At 48.5% G+C, this 18,168-nt stretch overlaps 1 protein-coding gene and 1 long non-coding RNA gene across 3 annotated transcripts in view; one reads left to right on the top strand and one right to left on the bottom strand.

Annotated features, from left to right (window-relative positions):
• Nucleotides 1-13,797, bottom strand: part of luzp1 (leucine zipper protein 1) — a 65,071-nt gene extending 51,274 nt beyond the window's left edge. The window contains exon 1 of one of the 2 annotated variants that reach the window (XM_064301334.1): nucleotides 13,418-13,797. The gene's annotated coding sequence lies outside the window, so the exon portion shown is untranslated. The other variant, XM_064301325.1, reaches the window with a different exon arrangement.
• LOC135235653 (uncharacterized) lies at nucleotides 13,148-17,733 on the top strand. Its single transcript, XR_010324425.1, has 2 exons — nucleotides 13,148-13,288; nucleotides 17,394-17,733. It is a non-coding gene; the product is annotated as an uncharacterized LOC135235653 (long non-coding RNA).
• The last annotated feature ends 435 nt before the right edge of the window (nucleotides 17,734-18,168 follow it).

Below are 18,168 nucleotides of genomic sequence, written 5' to 3' on the forward strand. Positions count from 1 at the left end.
ACACTCATACACACACACACACACACACACACACACATACACACACAAACACACGTACATACACACACACACAAACCCTCACACTCAAACACACACACACACACACACACACACACTCATACACACACAAACACACGTACATACACACACACACAAACCCTCACACTCAAACACACACACTCAAACACACACACACACGTAAACACACACACACAGAGCGTGCTCAAAGCCTGAGGTATGTTCCTACCTCCTGAAAGTCAGCAGCCAGCATGTTCCCCTTTATAACCCAAATAGGAGACAGATGAGAGGGCATTCTGCGTGAGGCAGAGAGGGAGCGAGGGAGAGAGAGAGAGAGACGCAGAAGGAGAGAAAGTGAGGGAGTGAGAGCGAGAAAGGGACAGAAGAACAGAGCGAGAGAGACAGAGACTGAGAGAGTGTGTGTGAGTGAGAAAGAGAGAGAGAGAAAGTGTGCGTGTGAAACAGAGAGAGAGAGAGTGTGTGAGAGAGAGAGACGGGGGGGCGGGGGGGGTACAGGAGGCCATATGGAGAACTCATTCCTAAAGATGTGTTCTGCAGCCTCAGTTCCGACTGGTTCCTAACATTCCAGCACATCCTCACCAGCACCCTGTTCTCCAGTTTGGGTTAGAAAAATACCTCTAATTTAACCACCCCCCCCACCCTATTCTCCAGCAGAGGCAGGGGCACAACACTGCCCGGGAGAGCAGCAGCTGAGAGAGGACCCCCCCCACCCTCCTTACAACAAATTCACTCCCCCCCCTGTCGTGTACACACCCCCCACCCCCCTCACAACAAATTCACCCCCCCCATCGCGTACACGCCCCCAGGGAGACGGGTGCTCTGGTGTGGCGGTGTGCTGATGGAGGTGGCGGGTTGGCAGGGCGGCAGCTATGTTAATTTTCCCCTCTGAATCCAGCCGTGCTGACGAGCCGACAAGAACGGCGATCGACAGACGAACCGCACAATCAGACTTTTAAACAGACCTGACGTTAAAAACACAGCTGGAGGGACCGTGCGCTTTAGACCAGTGCTACCAACCCGTCCTGTCCAATACGGTCCCTGTCTTACCTCTCCTCTCCAATAAGATCCTTGTTTTGACTCTCCTGTTCAATAACATCCCTGTTTTACATCTCCTGTCCAATAAGATCCCTGTTTTGCCTCTCCTGTCTAATAAGAGCCCTGTTCCACCTCTCCTGTCCAATAAGATCCATGTTTTCCCTCTCCTGTCCAATAAAATTCCAGTTTTATCTCTCCTGTCCAATAAAATCCCAGTTTTAACTCTCCTGTCCAATAAAATCTCAGTGTTAACTCTCCTGTTCAATAAAATCCCAGTTTTATGTCTCCTGTCCAATAAGATCCCTGTTTTCCCTCTCCTGTCCAATAAAATCCCAGTTTTACCTCTCCTGTCCAATAAGATCCCTGTTTTCCCTCTCTTGTCCAATAAAATCCCAGTTTTAACTCTCCTGTCCAATAAAATCCCAGTTTTACCTCTCCTGTCCAATAAGATCTCTGTTTTGCCTCTCCTGTCCAATAAAATCCCAGTTTTACCTCTCCTGTCCAATAAGATCCCTGTTTTCCCTCTCTTGTCCAATAAAATCCCAGTTTTAACTCTCCTGTCCAATAAAATCCCCGTTTTACCTCTCCTGTCCAATAAGATCCCTGTTTTGCCTCTGCTGTCCAATAAAATCTCAGTTCTATTATACGACATTACACTACACTGCATTACACTTTACAACATTACATTACACTGCATTAGACTAGATGGCATTATCTTTAATTACACAGCATTACACTATACAACATTACATTACATAGCATTACACTATACAACATTCACTACATTACACTACAGTACATTAGCAAGTTTACACAGAAAGACTGTGAGAACGTGAGAGAGCGCATGAGTGTGTTTTATGAGCACCGGCGACACCTGGCTAACAGCACTCTCAAACCAGAGGCAGCGTACGTGCTACAGCACTAAAGTACACCACCGACAGTGCACACATTGTTCTAGAGAGGGATAACATTGTTAGCAGTACCACCAATAGCGCACACACTGTTCTGGAGAGGGATAACATTGTTAGCAGTACCACCGATAGCGCACACATGGTTCTGGAGAGGGATAACACTGTTAGCGGTACCACCGATAGCGCACACATGGTTCTAGAGAGGGATAACATTGTTAGCAGTACCACCGATAGCGCACACACTGTTCTAGAGAGGGATAACATTGTTAGCAGTACCACCAATAGCGCACACACTGTTCTAGAGAGGGATAACATTGTTAGCAGTACCACCAATAGCGCACACACTGTTCTAGAGAGGGATAACATTGTTAGCAGTACCACCAATAGCGCACACACTGTTCTAGAGAGGGATAACATTGTTAGCAGTACCACCAATAGCGCACACACTGTTCTGGAGAGGGATAACATAACAAATAACAAAAACACACCAATCAGGCGGCAGGCACCAGCTCTTACTGGCTCGCCACTGGCTGGGTGGGCAGTGAGGATTAGTGGGAGGGGCTACGGGGCGCCTGAGGGGGTCACAGGGTCAAATCCTACAGCCCATGTTCCCCCTCAGGACAAAGAGGCGGATAAAATGGGTGAGATAAATTTGGGAGGAGATGAGCGGACACCCGAGTGAAAAAGGAAAAAATGAAACAGCCACACGCAGCTCCGGTGCCTGCAGAACTTTGCCCACCCACGCACGCACACACACACACTCACACACACACACACACGCACACACCCACGCACACACACAGTTACACGATTCAAATCGCTGTTCAGTAACTCGGAAGGTACACGGAACAAATTTAATGATCAAACACAACCATTTCAATGATCAAACAACAGCGTTTTAGTGGCTAGTCCCTAAGAATCAGCTACACTAGCAGATAAGGAGATGTGAGCGTGAAGCAGATTGCGCTGGTTACTGTGTTAACGCATGCAGAAGGCCCAGGGACGTTAATGTGCGAACACGTGTGCAGCAGTTTGGCGTGTACGCTTGTACAGGAATGTAGGAACAGTCACACACACACCCATGCAACCACCCACCCACCCAACTACGTATACTCATACAACAACCCACTCGCTAAAATACACACACACACACACAAGACACACACACACACTCACTCACAGACAGAGACACACACACACACACTCACGCACGCACGCACGCACACTCACACACACAAGACACACACACACACACTCACTCACAGACACACAGACACACACACACACACACACACTCACGCACGCACGCACACTCACACACACACACACACATATCACAGACACACAGACACACACACACACACACATACTCCAGACACACAACACCACACACCACACACACACTCAGACACACTCAGACACACACACACACACACACACACACACACACACACACACACTAACACACACACACACACACACACACACTCACACTGTCGTGCTCGTTACCTGGTGTAGGGTTCAGCTGCTCCTCACTCAGAGACCTTTGGCACTTTTTGTAAAAACCGCGATCAGTCGCCGCTCCGCTGTACCAGAACCCCCGACCGGGGGGGCAGGCTGAGCGCGAAACGGAGAGCCCGGTTACGTAAAGCGACTCCACGCGGCTCTGCTAAGGACGAGGCTTAGTCACCGTGGCCGCCCCCCGAAAAAGAGCCCCCCCCACCCCCCACTGCGTAGATCTCAGGCACTTATCCACACCTCCAATCGCCCCACGCACGTTCGGCTAGCGCTAGCCACGCTCCCCCATCAAGCCCTTTCATTAATGAGAAGGGGGGGGAGGTCAAAGGTCATGATGTATACCCACGCAAGCTATAGCATCCCCCCACCCACCCCACTCACTAAAGGCACTGGCTAAAAGTATGAGCCCGACTTCAGCCCAGCGCCTCTCTCTCTCTCTCTCCACCAGGAAGTGATGACATGCTTCTGTCAGCCGGCCAATGGCAGCGGGAGGAGAGCGGCCCACACGCCGGTCTGCGGGAAACGGGCGCATCCTCATGTTTATTCATTCACAGGCTCGTCTTTAAGCACCCCTGCCTGGAACAGAAATACTATTTAACCTAGAGGTGAGGACAGAGTGTAGCACAGTGGGTAAGGAACTGGGCTTGTAACCGAAAGGTCGCAGGTTCGATTCCCGGGTAAGGACACTGCCGTTGTACCCTTGAGCAAGGTACTTAACCTGCATTGCTTCAGTATATATCCAGCTGTATAAATGGATACAATGTAAAATGCTATGTAAAAAGTTGTGTAAGTCGCTCTGGATAAGAGCGTCTGCTAAATGCCTCTAATGTAATGTAATGTAGAGGAATGGTCGGGATCCACACTGCCCCCCACAGCCACGGCTCTGTCTCCGTGGTGACAGGGCAGTGGTACCCAATATAACACATAACGAATTTACCATTATAGAAGTTGGTTTTATTACAGCTGCCAGAATTCTACTACGTAACTGGAAAAACCCCAGAAGCCCTGATCTCAGAGAACGGAATGAGGAAATGATCAAGATTACATTATATGAACACGTGTTGGGAAGAACTAATGGTGAGGGAAAAATGAGAGAGACATGCGATCGATTCTGGACTCCATGTAAATCTTAAATGAAAACAAAAACATCGACCCCATACTGTACCTTTTATGTCCACCTTGTCTTCGGTTTATTCTTGCTTTTATCTTATATTATTGGAATTATTATTAGATTTGACTTATTTTGTATGTCCTGTAAAGAATGGCTGTATTCTAAAAATGTACAAAAATGCTGCAATGTACTGTATCTGTACCATTTTGCACCGCTTTGAAAATAATAAAAAATTTGAATTACAAAAAAAAGAAATACTATTTAAAATCTGGATTTTTTTTTTTTTTAAACCTACCAGACTCATGTACACTCGTGTGCCCCTTCATATGCAATACGCCTTGTTAATTCATAAAGAATAGCACATTAAATCATACATTCAGTTGTTTTACATGCCCATACTTGCGGGACTTTTGGAAGTTGTTTTTGGAAATGTTTGTAATGCGCCTACAGGCCAAGTCTCCCGTGCTAAAGAGATTTCTGCTCTCCCCGCGCATCACCTGTTTAAATAACGGCCAAACAGAGATGAAAATGTAATTAATCAAACTCCGCACACACTCCACTTCGCCGGAGCAGACCCGTTTCTGTGCCACCGTCGGGGTCAATAAGGGCGAACGTAAATCAGTTTAATAGAGTGGTCTTCTCCGCGCTCCGGGTAAAAATAGCCACCGGTGGGCAGGTCTTGCCTTCATAATGAGGTTATATTAAGAGCAAACTGCAGAACAGAACGATGGCTTTTTAAAGCGGGGAGAGACAGGCTTTCCATTGCACTGGTGCGTGACTGTGACATCATAATCAAGACCCGCTGGTGCGTTACTGTGACATAATAATCAAGACCCGCTGGTGCGTTTCTGTGACATCATAATAAAGACACTCTGGAGTGGTTCTGTGACATGATAATGAAGACATACTAGGGTTAACTGTGACATCATAGTGAACACACTACTGCATAAGTGTATTATAGCCACCGTGTTGTCGCCTGCTCTGGAGTGGGTGTTGGATGAAGGTGTTCTCGGCTGCAGCGGTGCTTTTGAGGGTTCTTGGGAAGAGATAGTTTTAGAACCTCCCCTACAGTGTGTTTCAGAATAACATAAACATCTGACTGGGACCTGCGCATAACAGTAATGAAAGTAAAGATCAATTAACCCTCAGCCTAACACACACAACACACCACGACTCACACCACCAACACAACAGTATAAACCCATTCCGTGCGACAGTCGGCAGTAATACCCCCCCATACCTGTTCATGACAGTCCTCACGTCCCCACCCCTCCTGTTGCGTGTGTCCAGTGCGTGTGTGTGTGTGAGTGGATGTGTGTGTGTGCGTGTGTGCATGTGCATGTGCATGTGCGTGTGTGTGCGTGTGTGTGTGTGTGTGACGCGTCAGCACGCTTCGCTCCGCATTCCTGCGACGCCGCCGTCCTTTTTCCAGCACGACTGACGGCATCGCCGTTTCCACGGAGACGGGAGGCGGGGCGTTACTAACGCTATAATTGCGGCAAGATTGATGGTGATGGGAAATGTGCCGACGCGGTCCACTCCCCGACCCATTATCACGCTACGGCACAGAGTAACAATGGAGGATTAGCACGCACGCCTAGCCTTTGTACCTGCGCTGGATCACCTACCTGACTGCACACAGTCCTGGCCCCGCATTTACGCACCAAACAAACACGCTCGGGAGTTCAGCACTTTCTCATCCACGGTGACTCATACATACCATCCATTTATACAGCGGGATACGCACTGAAGCAATTAAAATTAAGCACCTTACTCAAGGGGTACAAGCAACAACAGTGCCTCAACCTGAGATTCAAACCTGCAACCACTGTTGGAAGTCCCGTACCCTAAGCACTACACCATAACAGACACCAGAGAAGCACACTGAAGTTCTTGGAGAAACAAAAAGTACAGCCTATAGAAATCAAATATACCGAAAATATATTTAAACCAATATATTGCAACACTTCACAATATATGTGGGCAAATACACATATTACTACTGCATTTAGATACTGCAATATATACATATATATGTATATATTTACTGCTGTGAAATATGGTTAATGATTAATGATAATATATAAATCACTTTTCAAAAAACAGTCCATATATTCACAATATATTGCATTATATTTCGTTTTCTAAAGTGGAACCTTCTCCATTCAAGCTCTGAACTCTTACACGTACACACATGCATACACACAGACAGGCTGACACACACCCACCCACCCACACACACGCTCACAAGCATTTATTCACTCCTACACATACACACATGCGTACAGACAGACAGACTGACAGACACATCGGCTGGTGTGTGATTGGCGGGCTCCTAACTTGGGTCACACACTCATCTGAAATACTTTAACTCTTTAGACGTCAGCAAAAATGCGAGAACACCTGGAGATCCCTTGAGAACTGTCAGCGAAACACTGTCTTTCATTGGTGTTTAAAGGGTTAAAGTACGTCAAATAATTACACCCATTAAAATAATTCTGGGCTGGCGGGTGCACAGTCAAGCTCATTATAAACACAGTGGGGGTGCTGAGATTTAATGTGGGGTAGGGGGGGGCTAAACAAATGGTACCCATTCTCTGTAAACTCAGCATCAGAAATAATGGGGAACTGCCGCCCCCTGCTCAAATTGGGCTGTCCCACAGGCAGGCACCTGCCCTAGGACGCTGTACTACAAGGAGCCACTGGACAGCTGAGAGACGAGCCTCCATGCATCCCCATGACCCTTCACCTCCAGAGATGCTAACATACCCTCACACCTCCACCACCAACTGCAGTGCGCCAATCAACACACCTGGCAGTGCGGAGAGTTCCACCCGCGGAACCCTCTCACTGTGGAGTTCCACCCGCGGAACCCTCTCACTGTGGAGTTCCACCCGCGGAACCCTCTCACTGTGGAGTTCCACCCGCGGAACCCTCTCACTGTGGAGTTCCACCCGCGCAACCCTCTCACTGTGGAGTTCCACCCGCGCAACCCTCTCACTGTGGAGTTCCACCCGCGGAACCCTCTCACTGTGGAGTTCCACCCGCGAACCCTCTCACTGTGGAGTTCCACCCGCGGAACCCTCTCACTGTGGAGTTCCACCCGCGGAACCCTCTCACTGTGGAGTTCCACCCGCGGAACCCTCTCACTGTGGAGTTCCACCCGCGGAACCCTCTCACTGTGGAGTTCCACCCGCGGAACCCTCTCACTGTGAGTTCCACCCGCGGAACCCTCTCACTGTGAGTTCACCCGCGGAACCCTCTCACTGTGGAGTTCCACCCGCGAACCCTCTCACTGTGGAGTTCCACCCGCGGAACCCTCTCACTGTGGAGTTCCACCAGCGAACCCTCTCACTGTGGAGTTCCACCCGCGGAACCCTCTCACTGTGGAGTTCCACCCGCGGAACCCTCTCACTGTGGAGTTCCACCCGCGGAACCCTCTCACTGTGGAGTTCCACCCGCGGAACCCTCACACTGTGGAGTTCCACCCGCGGAACCCTCTCACTGTGGAGTTCCACCTGCGGAACCCTCTCACTGTGGAGTTCCACCCGCAGAACCCTCTCACTTCAGAGGTCCGCTATAACTCTCTTGCTCCAGATTTCCAGTTTCCAAGCAGTCCAAACCACTAGCCATGTGGAATTCCCCGAGTGGAATCTGCTGGAGCTGGAGCTCCGTGGGAAGAATGAAGCGTTCAGAGGGACAGACTGACAAGCAGACAGACAGACAGACAGGCAGGCAGGAAGCCAGATAGGCAGGCAGACAGACAGGAAGCCAGACAGACAGACAGACAGACAGACAGACAGGCAGGCAGACAGACAGGCCAGCAGACAGACAGACAGACAGACAGACAAACCTTGCTTTGGCCCTGTCCTCTCTTTGATGGAGCTTACGGTGGACAATACATCTGTCATCACTCCACCTCTTCGATTCCACAAACATAAGGCTTCATAAACAGAGCCTGCTGTGGGTGATGCTGCTATGACTGACCTAATACTATTCATCATATCTTTTCAAAGCTGCACGCACTCACACATGCGCGCCTTCACACACACACAGTCCCACACACAAAAACACACACACTGTCTCTCTCTCTCACACACACACACACAAACACACACATACACGCAAACACTCACAGCCTCCCACACATGTACACAAACACACACAATCACACACACACACACACAGTCTCTCTCTCTCTCTCACACACTCACACACACCCGTCATACAAACACATACACACACTCGCTCATATACTCACGCAGACACACACACACACACACAGCTCTGAAAATCAGAATTAATTAGTGAACATGTCTTATGTCTCATGATGAAAGCCTCAATGGAAAACGACACATCAAAAACCGGCATTTATTAAAAGATTCTAATCCTCAGATAAACCGTTCCACGATGAGAAAACGATCCGTTTTGAGCAGTCCAGACCTCTCAATAATCTCACACCGTAGTTACGTTTCGGAAAGGCCGAAATCCACACACATTTACGGCAAGAGGAAGAGCAGTCACAGTCCATGACACCAAGCACCTGAAACTACAGGTGCAAAACCAACACACACACACAAAACATTCACCTCTACATACAAAAAGTGGGGGGGGGGGGCGATACACAGAACACATCCCAATAAATGTTTCCGAGCAACCGCACCGGAACGCCGAAGGTCCAGACCGCGGTTTTCAGTTCTAATCTCCGCGAACTTCTCATTTAGCGACTTTGTGACCAGCGGGAGTTGTGGGAAGGCTGGCGGCTACGCTCGGAGGACTCCGCCGTATTAAGCAGGAACGGCGGCAAATTCGGTTTGGCGGTTCGGCGAGCTTCCGCGGCGTGGAAAAGCTATCACACGGCGAGCGGGGGGGGGGGTGGGGGGGCAGTAGATGATCGCTCCGGGGGGGCGATGCGTTCGCACCCTCATTCGAGAAGGTCGGAGATGGAGAGAGATGGAGAGAGAGAGAGAGTGTGAGAGAGAAAGCTACAGAGAGAGTGTGTGAGAGAGAGAGGGATAGCTACAGAGAGAGAGAGAGAGAGAGCTAGAGAGAGACAGCGAGCGAGAGAGAGAGACAGAGAGAGAGAGAGAGGGAGGAGAGAGGGAGAGAGAGAGAGAGAGAGAGAGACAGACAGAGAGAGAGAGGGAGAGGGAGAGGGAGAGAGAGAGAGGGATAGCTACAGAGAGGGAGAGAGGGAGAGAGAGAGAGAGACAGACAGAGAGAGAGGGAGAGGGAGAGAGAAAGAGAGAGAGAGAGAGGGATAGCTACAGAGAGAGAGAGGGAGTGTGTGACAGCGGCGGAGGACGGGTGACTCTGAGTTTTGGCTTGTCCGTGGCGCACTGACTGCAGATTCCTTTCTCTGAATCGCACGGCCTCCGAGCGGCACCGGCGCTGCCGTTTGCCAACCGTGATAAGGAGGACACCCGAGTGACCTCTGACCCCAGCCTTTTGCTCCTCCAGGAATCCTCCAGTTGGGATTGTGGGTAACAGAATTCATGAACGAAACCAGACCTGCCACCCTCATCGCTCACACGAGAAAATCACGAGACAACATGCAACTGAACACACACCATGAAACACACACAAACCACACACAAAATCAAACACCAAACCTCACACACAACCACAAACACTACACACAAACCACACAACACACACAAAACACACACACACACACACCAGAACACACAACAATCCAATACACACACACCAAAACACATCACACACACACACACAAACACTCACACACACACCAAAACACTCACACACACACATCAAAACACTCACACACAAACCAAAACAATCACACATACACACACACCAAAACACTCACACACACACACCAGAACACTCACACACAAACCAAAACAATCACACACATACACACACACCAAAACACTCACACACACACACAAACCAAAACAATCACACATACACACACCAAAACACTCACACACACACACCAAAACACTCACAAACACACAGACGCCAAAACACTCACACACACACCAAAACACTCACACACAAACCAAAACAATCACACATACACACAAACCAAAACAATCACACATACACACACACCAAAACACTCACACACAAACCAATACACTCACATACACACACGCACACTCAAATACATACACACACGCACACAAACCAACACTCACATACACACCAAAACTTACACACATACAAACACAACCTCTCTCCCTCTCTATCTATCACACACACACACACACACACACACAAACACATACAAAGCTAGAATGGCATTCTGTGAAGGTGAATAGAATAGCCAGTGAGACAGAGAAAAACGCAGCAGAGGACAAACGCAGGGGTGCTGCAGTACACGCGCAGAGACAGCAGCCTGTTCGCAGGAACTGCGACTTGCACGTACTTGCGCGGAACGGGAGCGGCAGCGGGGAACAGACGCGGCAGCTGGCTGCGACTTACTGGAAAGCGATCAGCAGTTCGCCTTCATGTCGGGAGGCAGGTCAAGGCAGGTCCTCTCGTCTTTTTTACCGGCCCCACCTGCGCGATTACCGTTTTACTGCCGCCCTGCCGCAGCTGCGAGACGGTTCTATTCTGTTAGCCTGCAACTCACCTCGTTCCCAACGCCGCCAGCCGCAAAGCAAAAAAACCCACTGCCGCCAATTCCTCGGGGACAGGGCCTAGACTCCGCGCGCGCGCACACAGACGGACTGGCGGACAGACACATACACAAACTCGCTCACCAAACGTCAGACGTGTTGACAGAGTAAACGCTGCTTGTCAGCTCTAATTGAAATATCAACATATGGAGCCGCATGATCGCACCTCCCTAGCAGCAAAATGTTTTTTTTTTTTTGGTGCAGTAGTCAAAACCGGGCCAAGTCCAAGAGACCAGAACGTCTATTTGAGCAGCCGCGCAAACCGCAATATAGCCGACTACATACTGACGTGTTGGAAATGCACATTCGATATGCTGCCATCAGGGAGTTTGTGTCATACGAGGCAAAGTTTCAGGGCTGCAATTAATGTTTAATCAATAGAGGGAAATATCTGCTAACGCGAAAATGTTAAAGACTGTAAATGCCAGGGAAACTGGCTTAGATATCACTACTCTGAAGATGAATATTTTAACACAATCAATACGCCACAACAATGAACTGTGGATTAGCCCGAAGACAGGAAACTTCTCAAATGTAAAACGTAGCGTTAACGCGACCTCCAATCGAAATGACGCATTTACCATCCGTTTGAGGTCCAATCTAATCCAATATACGTACTTTACCTCCAACTGATGCTTTCGGTCTGTCGTCACAAAAACAGTATCATCGACACTGAATTAACATAACATTGCATAATTAAGTGTTGGCTTGTTTACTGTGGTAAAACGATTAAATGTAGGCTAGGCTATGGTTGTATGACTTTTGTCAAGATACTCAAAAGCGAAACTCAATCGCCCGCTTTGTAAACATAAACAAATATATATAAAAAATAAAGTTATGCACTACTTCAGTTCGCGACAATGCTGATGGGGAAATTGATTGTTACCTGGATTATGTAATAAAACTAACTTTACTTAGAACGGACGTTATGTTTCAGTGCTGTTTTGGAATAACCGTCCTTTTTTACTCGTAAAACCATTCCATGCGGTGCAAGTACATTGTTCTTGGGCAGAACACGTCTTTTCCTGTTCACAAACCAAAATGCCCCAGAGAGTACAAGAACGCACGGTTCAAGTTCCACACTCAACCTCTGAGGAACATGCAAAGTTGAGCAGACGCCGCCGTCGTTACTGCTTGGCAACAAAGACGGGTCGGCTCTATCCCGCGTTACAAAACTTTACGTGCCGATCCGGCAGCAGCATCGACGGTCGTGCTACCGAGCTAACATTTCACCGAGCGCTTCGTTTGCTACAGATTAACAGTGTGCGGACATGGAATTGATTCGTATCCCACCCAAGATCAAGATTTCATAATCATAATTTCAAAGCGCCAAGCACGCAGTTGTTCCTGGCAAGAGAGACTGTAAGACATTACGGCAGCCCCCCCACAACAGTTTTAAAAAAACAGCTGTCCCATCGACCCGCTACAATCCTGGCAACCGGTTTTCGCCGCAGTCCGGGCGCTTGAAGGAGGCTTCATTTGGCTGCGACAGCGGAACAGGGGAAGGGGAGGGGGGGTGAAACTTGCCGCAGTTCGGAGTTTTGCAGCCCCTGTTCGTGTTTAGTGGGGAGTGAAACGGAGGGCGCCGCGGCAGCCCCTCTTTTTTCGCTGTTACACGCCACGAGCTAACCTCTAAAAGAGACCAACCGTCGTTCCCTTACCTTGCCATATGGAAAAGCGATATTTCCCCGAAGCGCATTCGGTCGCCGTCCTTAGATCAACATAGAGAGAGCGAGGCGGATGGCTTCACCGGGGGAAAAAACAACCCCCGTTTTTCCAGATCCGAGATTCGTCCTCAGTGGTAGAAGGTTTTCGTCCCCCCCTCTCGTTCGTCTCTGCCCCGTTTTCCCCTCCCAGCTCTGCGGGATCAAACCATCACATTCCACCGACTCCCTAACAATGAAAAAGGTGGGCTTTCCTTTCCTCCGGAGGATCCACCCCCTTACGCGACTACGCCGTGCCTCCGAGCGCAGAAAGAACGCCCTTCCCCGCCGATGGAAACCCGCCTCCCCGGACAGGAACCGGTGAGTAAGTGCGAACACATTTCCCGAGTCTGGGAAAGGCAAGGAATGGGCTAGAAGAGGAAAGAAGAAGAAGAAGAAGGGAAAAAAAAGAAAGGCAGAGGCAGGGTTTCGTGTTAAACGCTCCCCCACCTCTCACAGGTCTCGGCTCATTGTCTACCCGCCCCTGCCGCAGCGACCCGCGCGGTCCTCGGTCTTAATGGCCGTGTGCGTCAGCCGCAATGCCCAAACAAGGACGGTGTTGGGAGGTTTGGGGGGGTGCGCTCATTAACGAGGGGTTCAACGCGAAGTGAGCGGAGGAAACGAGGGCGAAACGGGAGACTTTTTGTCTGGCGCTCTTGCAGTCAGCGAAGAGACGGGCAGGGCTTGAAGTTTGCTGATTGCGGGAAAAAAAGTGGTGGGATGGGCGGGAGGAGGGGGTAATCATGCACACACTCGCTATAGGCTACGTGTATATTATAATTTATTTTATTTTATTTGCTGCTGTTTTTGGTTTTCAGTACTGTCGTATGATGAGGCTGCACCAGCTTCAGTACTGTAAAAACGTTTCACACTTTCCAGTAACTTCCTGCATGAAAGTCTGTGAAATATAATCAGTTTTCTGGTTATGATATAATCATATTCTTGTTTCCCCAACCTCCCAGTACTACTCCACTATTTTTTTGAGTTGTAAAGTGACTGACTTTTTCTTAAAATTATCCTTTTCAAAGTTTTTAGCAGCTTTGTTAGTGAAGTTGGCTACGCGTAAAGTTAGCTAGATAGCATGCATGCTGTATCGAATTCAGTTCCCCTGATTAACTACCGAGCTAGTTAATTTGTAACTATAAACAGTAACAGCAGTTACCAAAGGCTTCCCAACCTTGGGCATCTAGCTGCGTAAGGTAACTAAATAAAAGCACTGTTGCTTACAGGTCCAACAGAAAACTGGCTAAATCCTCGTCGCTTTCCATCCCCTTGGCGAACTTCAGCTGACGCCACCAAAGAAAAGTGATTTCAGGGTTAACTCCAGTTCTTGGGACAAGCCCTGCTGGCTTGTCTTTTTGCTTCGCTGTATCTGGGCTTCCTAGCAGCAAACTAGCAACAAACACTTCCTTTGGAATCTGAACCCAAACCACATGCTCTGTAGCCACACCCATCCTTTTCCATACATTGAAAAGAGTGCCACACCCAGAAACGTCAAGAACACATTCTAATGTCATTCGTTCACTTTTTTTTTCCCACAACGTATTCAGCACTTAGCATCCTGTCTGACACTGCTTGAAGAAAACACAGGACATTTGTAATCCTGGCAACACTTACCTTACCCGCTGTGCTTTAGCAATCTGGCATTCTCGCTGGGTCAGCACCGGTTAGTGTAATGTAAATGGATCATTTAATGCTTATCTAGCGCTTACATGATCCCCTGCCAGGCTGTTAGGTTAGGTGTCTGCCAAGGACACTGACATGCCAGCGGTGAACTGCAACCCTCGACCGACAATCGTCTACCTCCAGCTTGATGCTCACAATTAGGACCACACTCGAAACCACACTTATAAACATTGATTATTATCTACTTAATTCTCTATTTAATACGCTTTAGCAGACCTCCTTGTCCATAACATCTTCACCCATCCATGCATCCATTGTCCATACCTGCTTCTTCCTGTTCAGGGTCACGGGGGGGTGCTGCAGCCTATCCCAGCATGCCTTGGGTGAGAGAGAGGCAGGAATACACCCAGGACAGGCTACCAATCTATCACCAGACAATGACACCTCCGACTGCTTTATGTTTTCCTGACATGTTTATGTGTACAGCTGGGTATCATTTGCCCGTATTGTTTAGGTTAAGTACGGTGCATTTCTCACAGGTAGGCCTACGGCTGCTGTGCCTCACTTTGGTTGTGAACTGGCAAACCCCGAGTTTCAAGCACCATTTTCCCCCAATTCATCACACTTCTCAGCCACCGACCTCCTGCAGGAGGTTCCTGGGTAGGCCTCCGCTCTTTGGATGATTTACTTTTTCGCGACCGACCCGCCGAGGGCACGAAGGGAATTCGGGTCCGAGCGCAACAAAAAAAAAATTGTGAGTGACGTCCCGGAATCCGCCGAGCCCCTGAAACGAAATGTAGCGCCCTGCCGCCAGAGCTAGCGGCAGGAGAGAGGAGCAGCTGGACGGTTTCCCACCAAGCAGCAGCTCGTCTGAACCCTGGCAGGTTCTCGTGTCTGTTGAGGGTGGGGGGGTGGGGTAGGGGGGGTTTTTCGTTAAAAAAAAAAAAAATTTTTTTTGGAGAGTGATCCATGTTGCCACTGCAGTATGAGTGGAAGGGGGGACACTGCGTTCCGTTGGCTCTGCTTAGCAAGCAGATTTCCCACTCTACTTTCAAAAATATTTTTTATCGTCTCAGGCTTGTGATCGTGAGCTCGCGCGGCAGCGGCGGCGGCGGCTGGGGTTGCGTAACGGCAGCTCCGGTCGAAGCCGGACGGAGAGAGAGAGCTGAAATGTTTTTGTTTTTTTTTTCTTCTGTGACGCATCGTCACGCGCGGGACTGAAGATCGAGAGCAAGGCTCCGTGTTTTTTCGGGTTCTGTTCTGTTTTCGCGGCACGGGGGGCTGCTCACTGCCTCCCGCCGGAACACCCGGGACCGCCTTCGGTGGTGCACTAAATGGCTTTGGTGCAAAGCATTATGGGATTGATTCTTAGAACAATGTTCTTTTAGAAAACAAACAACAATAAAAAAAAACTAAACATTTATTTTTTTGTGGTTGCCGCTACATGATTGACAGAACGTCATATATTTATAAGGTGCAACTGTCATACAGACAGCTGTTTCACATGGAATTTCACAACTTGTTTTAAACTACATTATTTCAGTTGTGAACAAAACAATGCTGCAAATTTTAGTAGTTTTGTAGTTAAAAAAAAAAAAAAAAAAATTCCTGGAAATGGACTCTATATATTTAATTTGGCTCTCCATTCATGGATTTCAGGGTTCTAAGATTGCATTTAGGGCAAGTGTAGTTGCTTCCTCTCCCCTCTGGTTCTCACTGACAGTGTTACCATGGAGAGGCTCATATTCACCTTTCAGGTAGGTTGCCTAGGTTACCTACCCACTGCCCATCACTGCCGTCCGGTGTGTGCAAAGCTGACTGAGAGCTGTCAGCGGACTGGAGCGTTTGGGCCTTTGTAGGTGCAACTGCACCACTGATACAGTGCCCCCTGCTGGATAGGATGACCTTAGACGACGGGCTGTCGGTTTCAAGCGAACGCACCCGCAGGCTGAGGGTGACTCTGCAGACCTGATGCTAGATTTTATTTAAGCGGGAAGGTCAAAGGTCAACCGAGAACTCGGTTCACACTGCGTTGAGATGACCTGGAGAGCCCAAGGATAAATTGTCTGGATTAAAATGTCACACAGACAGACGCTAAAGATGTTTTTTCAAGCTTTAGCACACCGCAGATTTGATTTATTTTATGGTTTTTCTGTCGTGTGCCAAATGCAGAGGAGAATGTGCAGGATTCCACCGGCGGGGGAGGTACTTCCTGTATCACACTGGGAGACTCGTGCCTCTGCTGGGGCAATAAATTCAGCTCATTCAGATACTTTTTAAGATTATGTACAGTGCCCTCCTAAAGTAGGTTAACGGTAGAGTGAAATGGCTCATTCTTGCTTTGTACTTAAGGAATTTGGATTTGAGATCAAAAGATGAATATCAGACAAATGTGCGGACAATCAACTTTTACTTCCTGGTATTTGCACGCGTAAACATTTTACCGTTTTACAGAAATAGCTGTTTTTGTGTCGAACCCCAGCCCCCCCCCCCCCATTTTCAGCTGTGCAAACAAAATTAAACTTAAAAGTAAATCAAAGCAATAAAGCATTTGGTTATGTTGCCCTTACACGCATCAAACTGGTTTGGTATGTTCTTTGGAAATGCCTTCACTGCAGCTGCTTTCAGTTGATCTTTTTTTTTTTTTTTTTGGGGCAGGGGGGTGGGGTGGGGTGGGGTGGGGTGGGGGGTTCTGTTTTCAGTCTCCTCTTCAGCAAGAAGTGAAATGCATGCTCGATTGGATTTAAATCAGCTGACTGACTTAGGCAGTACAAAACTTTCTACTTCTTTCCCCCTCCAGTGAATGCTTTGGCTGCACAGGCGGTGTGTTTGGGGGTCATCGTGTTGCTGTAGGATGAAGTGCCAGCTGATGAGGCTGGAGGAATTTCTTTGGACACAGCCAGACAAACATTCATCCTACTGCTGCCAAACAGTCATATGTGCCCAAGCCAGGACGCCACCGCCTCTGGCAGTGTAGTATAATGGGTAGAGAGCTGGTCTTGTAACCTTACACAGGTTTGAGTCCCAGGTTCAATACTGCCGTTGTACCCTTGAGCATGGTAACCTGCATTGCTTCAGTATATACCCAGCTGTATAAATAGATGCAATGTAAAAGCTATGTAAGTAAAAAAATAAATAAAGTTGTGTACGCTCTGGATAACAGCGTCTGCTAAATGCCTGTAATATAATGTAATATTTCATAGATGAGGTGGTATGCTTTGGATCAAGGGCTGCTCTTTCCTGTCTCAGCACACTTTCCATTCCTCTGGTTTATTTTGGTCTCGTCCGTCTTGAGAACTTAGTTCGAGAACTTTTTTTTTTTTTTTTACCAAATTCTAAACCGACCTTTTGATTCTTGCCACTGATGAGAGACTAACTGTACATCTTTGCAGTCTGGCCTCTGTAATCCTGCTCTTGAAGACTCCTGCACACGGGGTGGCGTGTGATATTTTCACCTCCTGCACTCTGGAGACCGCTGGTGATGTCACCGACCGCTGTGTCAAGGTTTTTCTTAGGATTTGTCTGTCGTCAGTTGCCTTCCTTGGCTGACCTGTACGCCATTTGTTTATTTCTGA

This window comes from Anguilla rostrata, chromosome 1, assembly GCF_018555375.3.
Source record: "Anguilla rostrata isolate EN2019 chromosome 1, ASM1855537v3, whole genome shotgun sequence".
Lineage (NCBI taxonomy): Eukaryota > Metazoa > Chordata > Actinopteri > Anguilliformes > Anguillidae > Anguilla > Anguilla rostrata.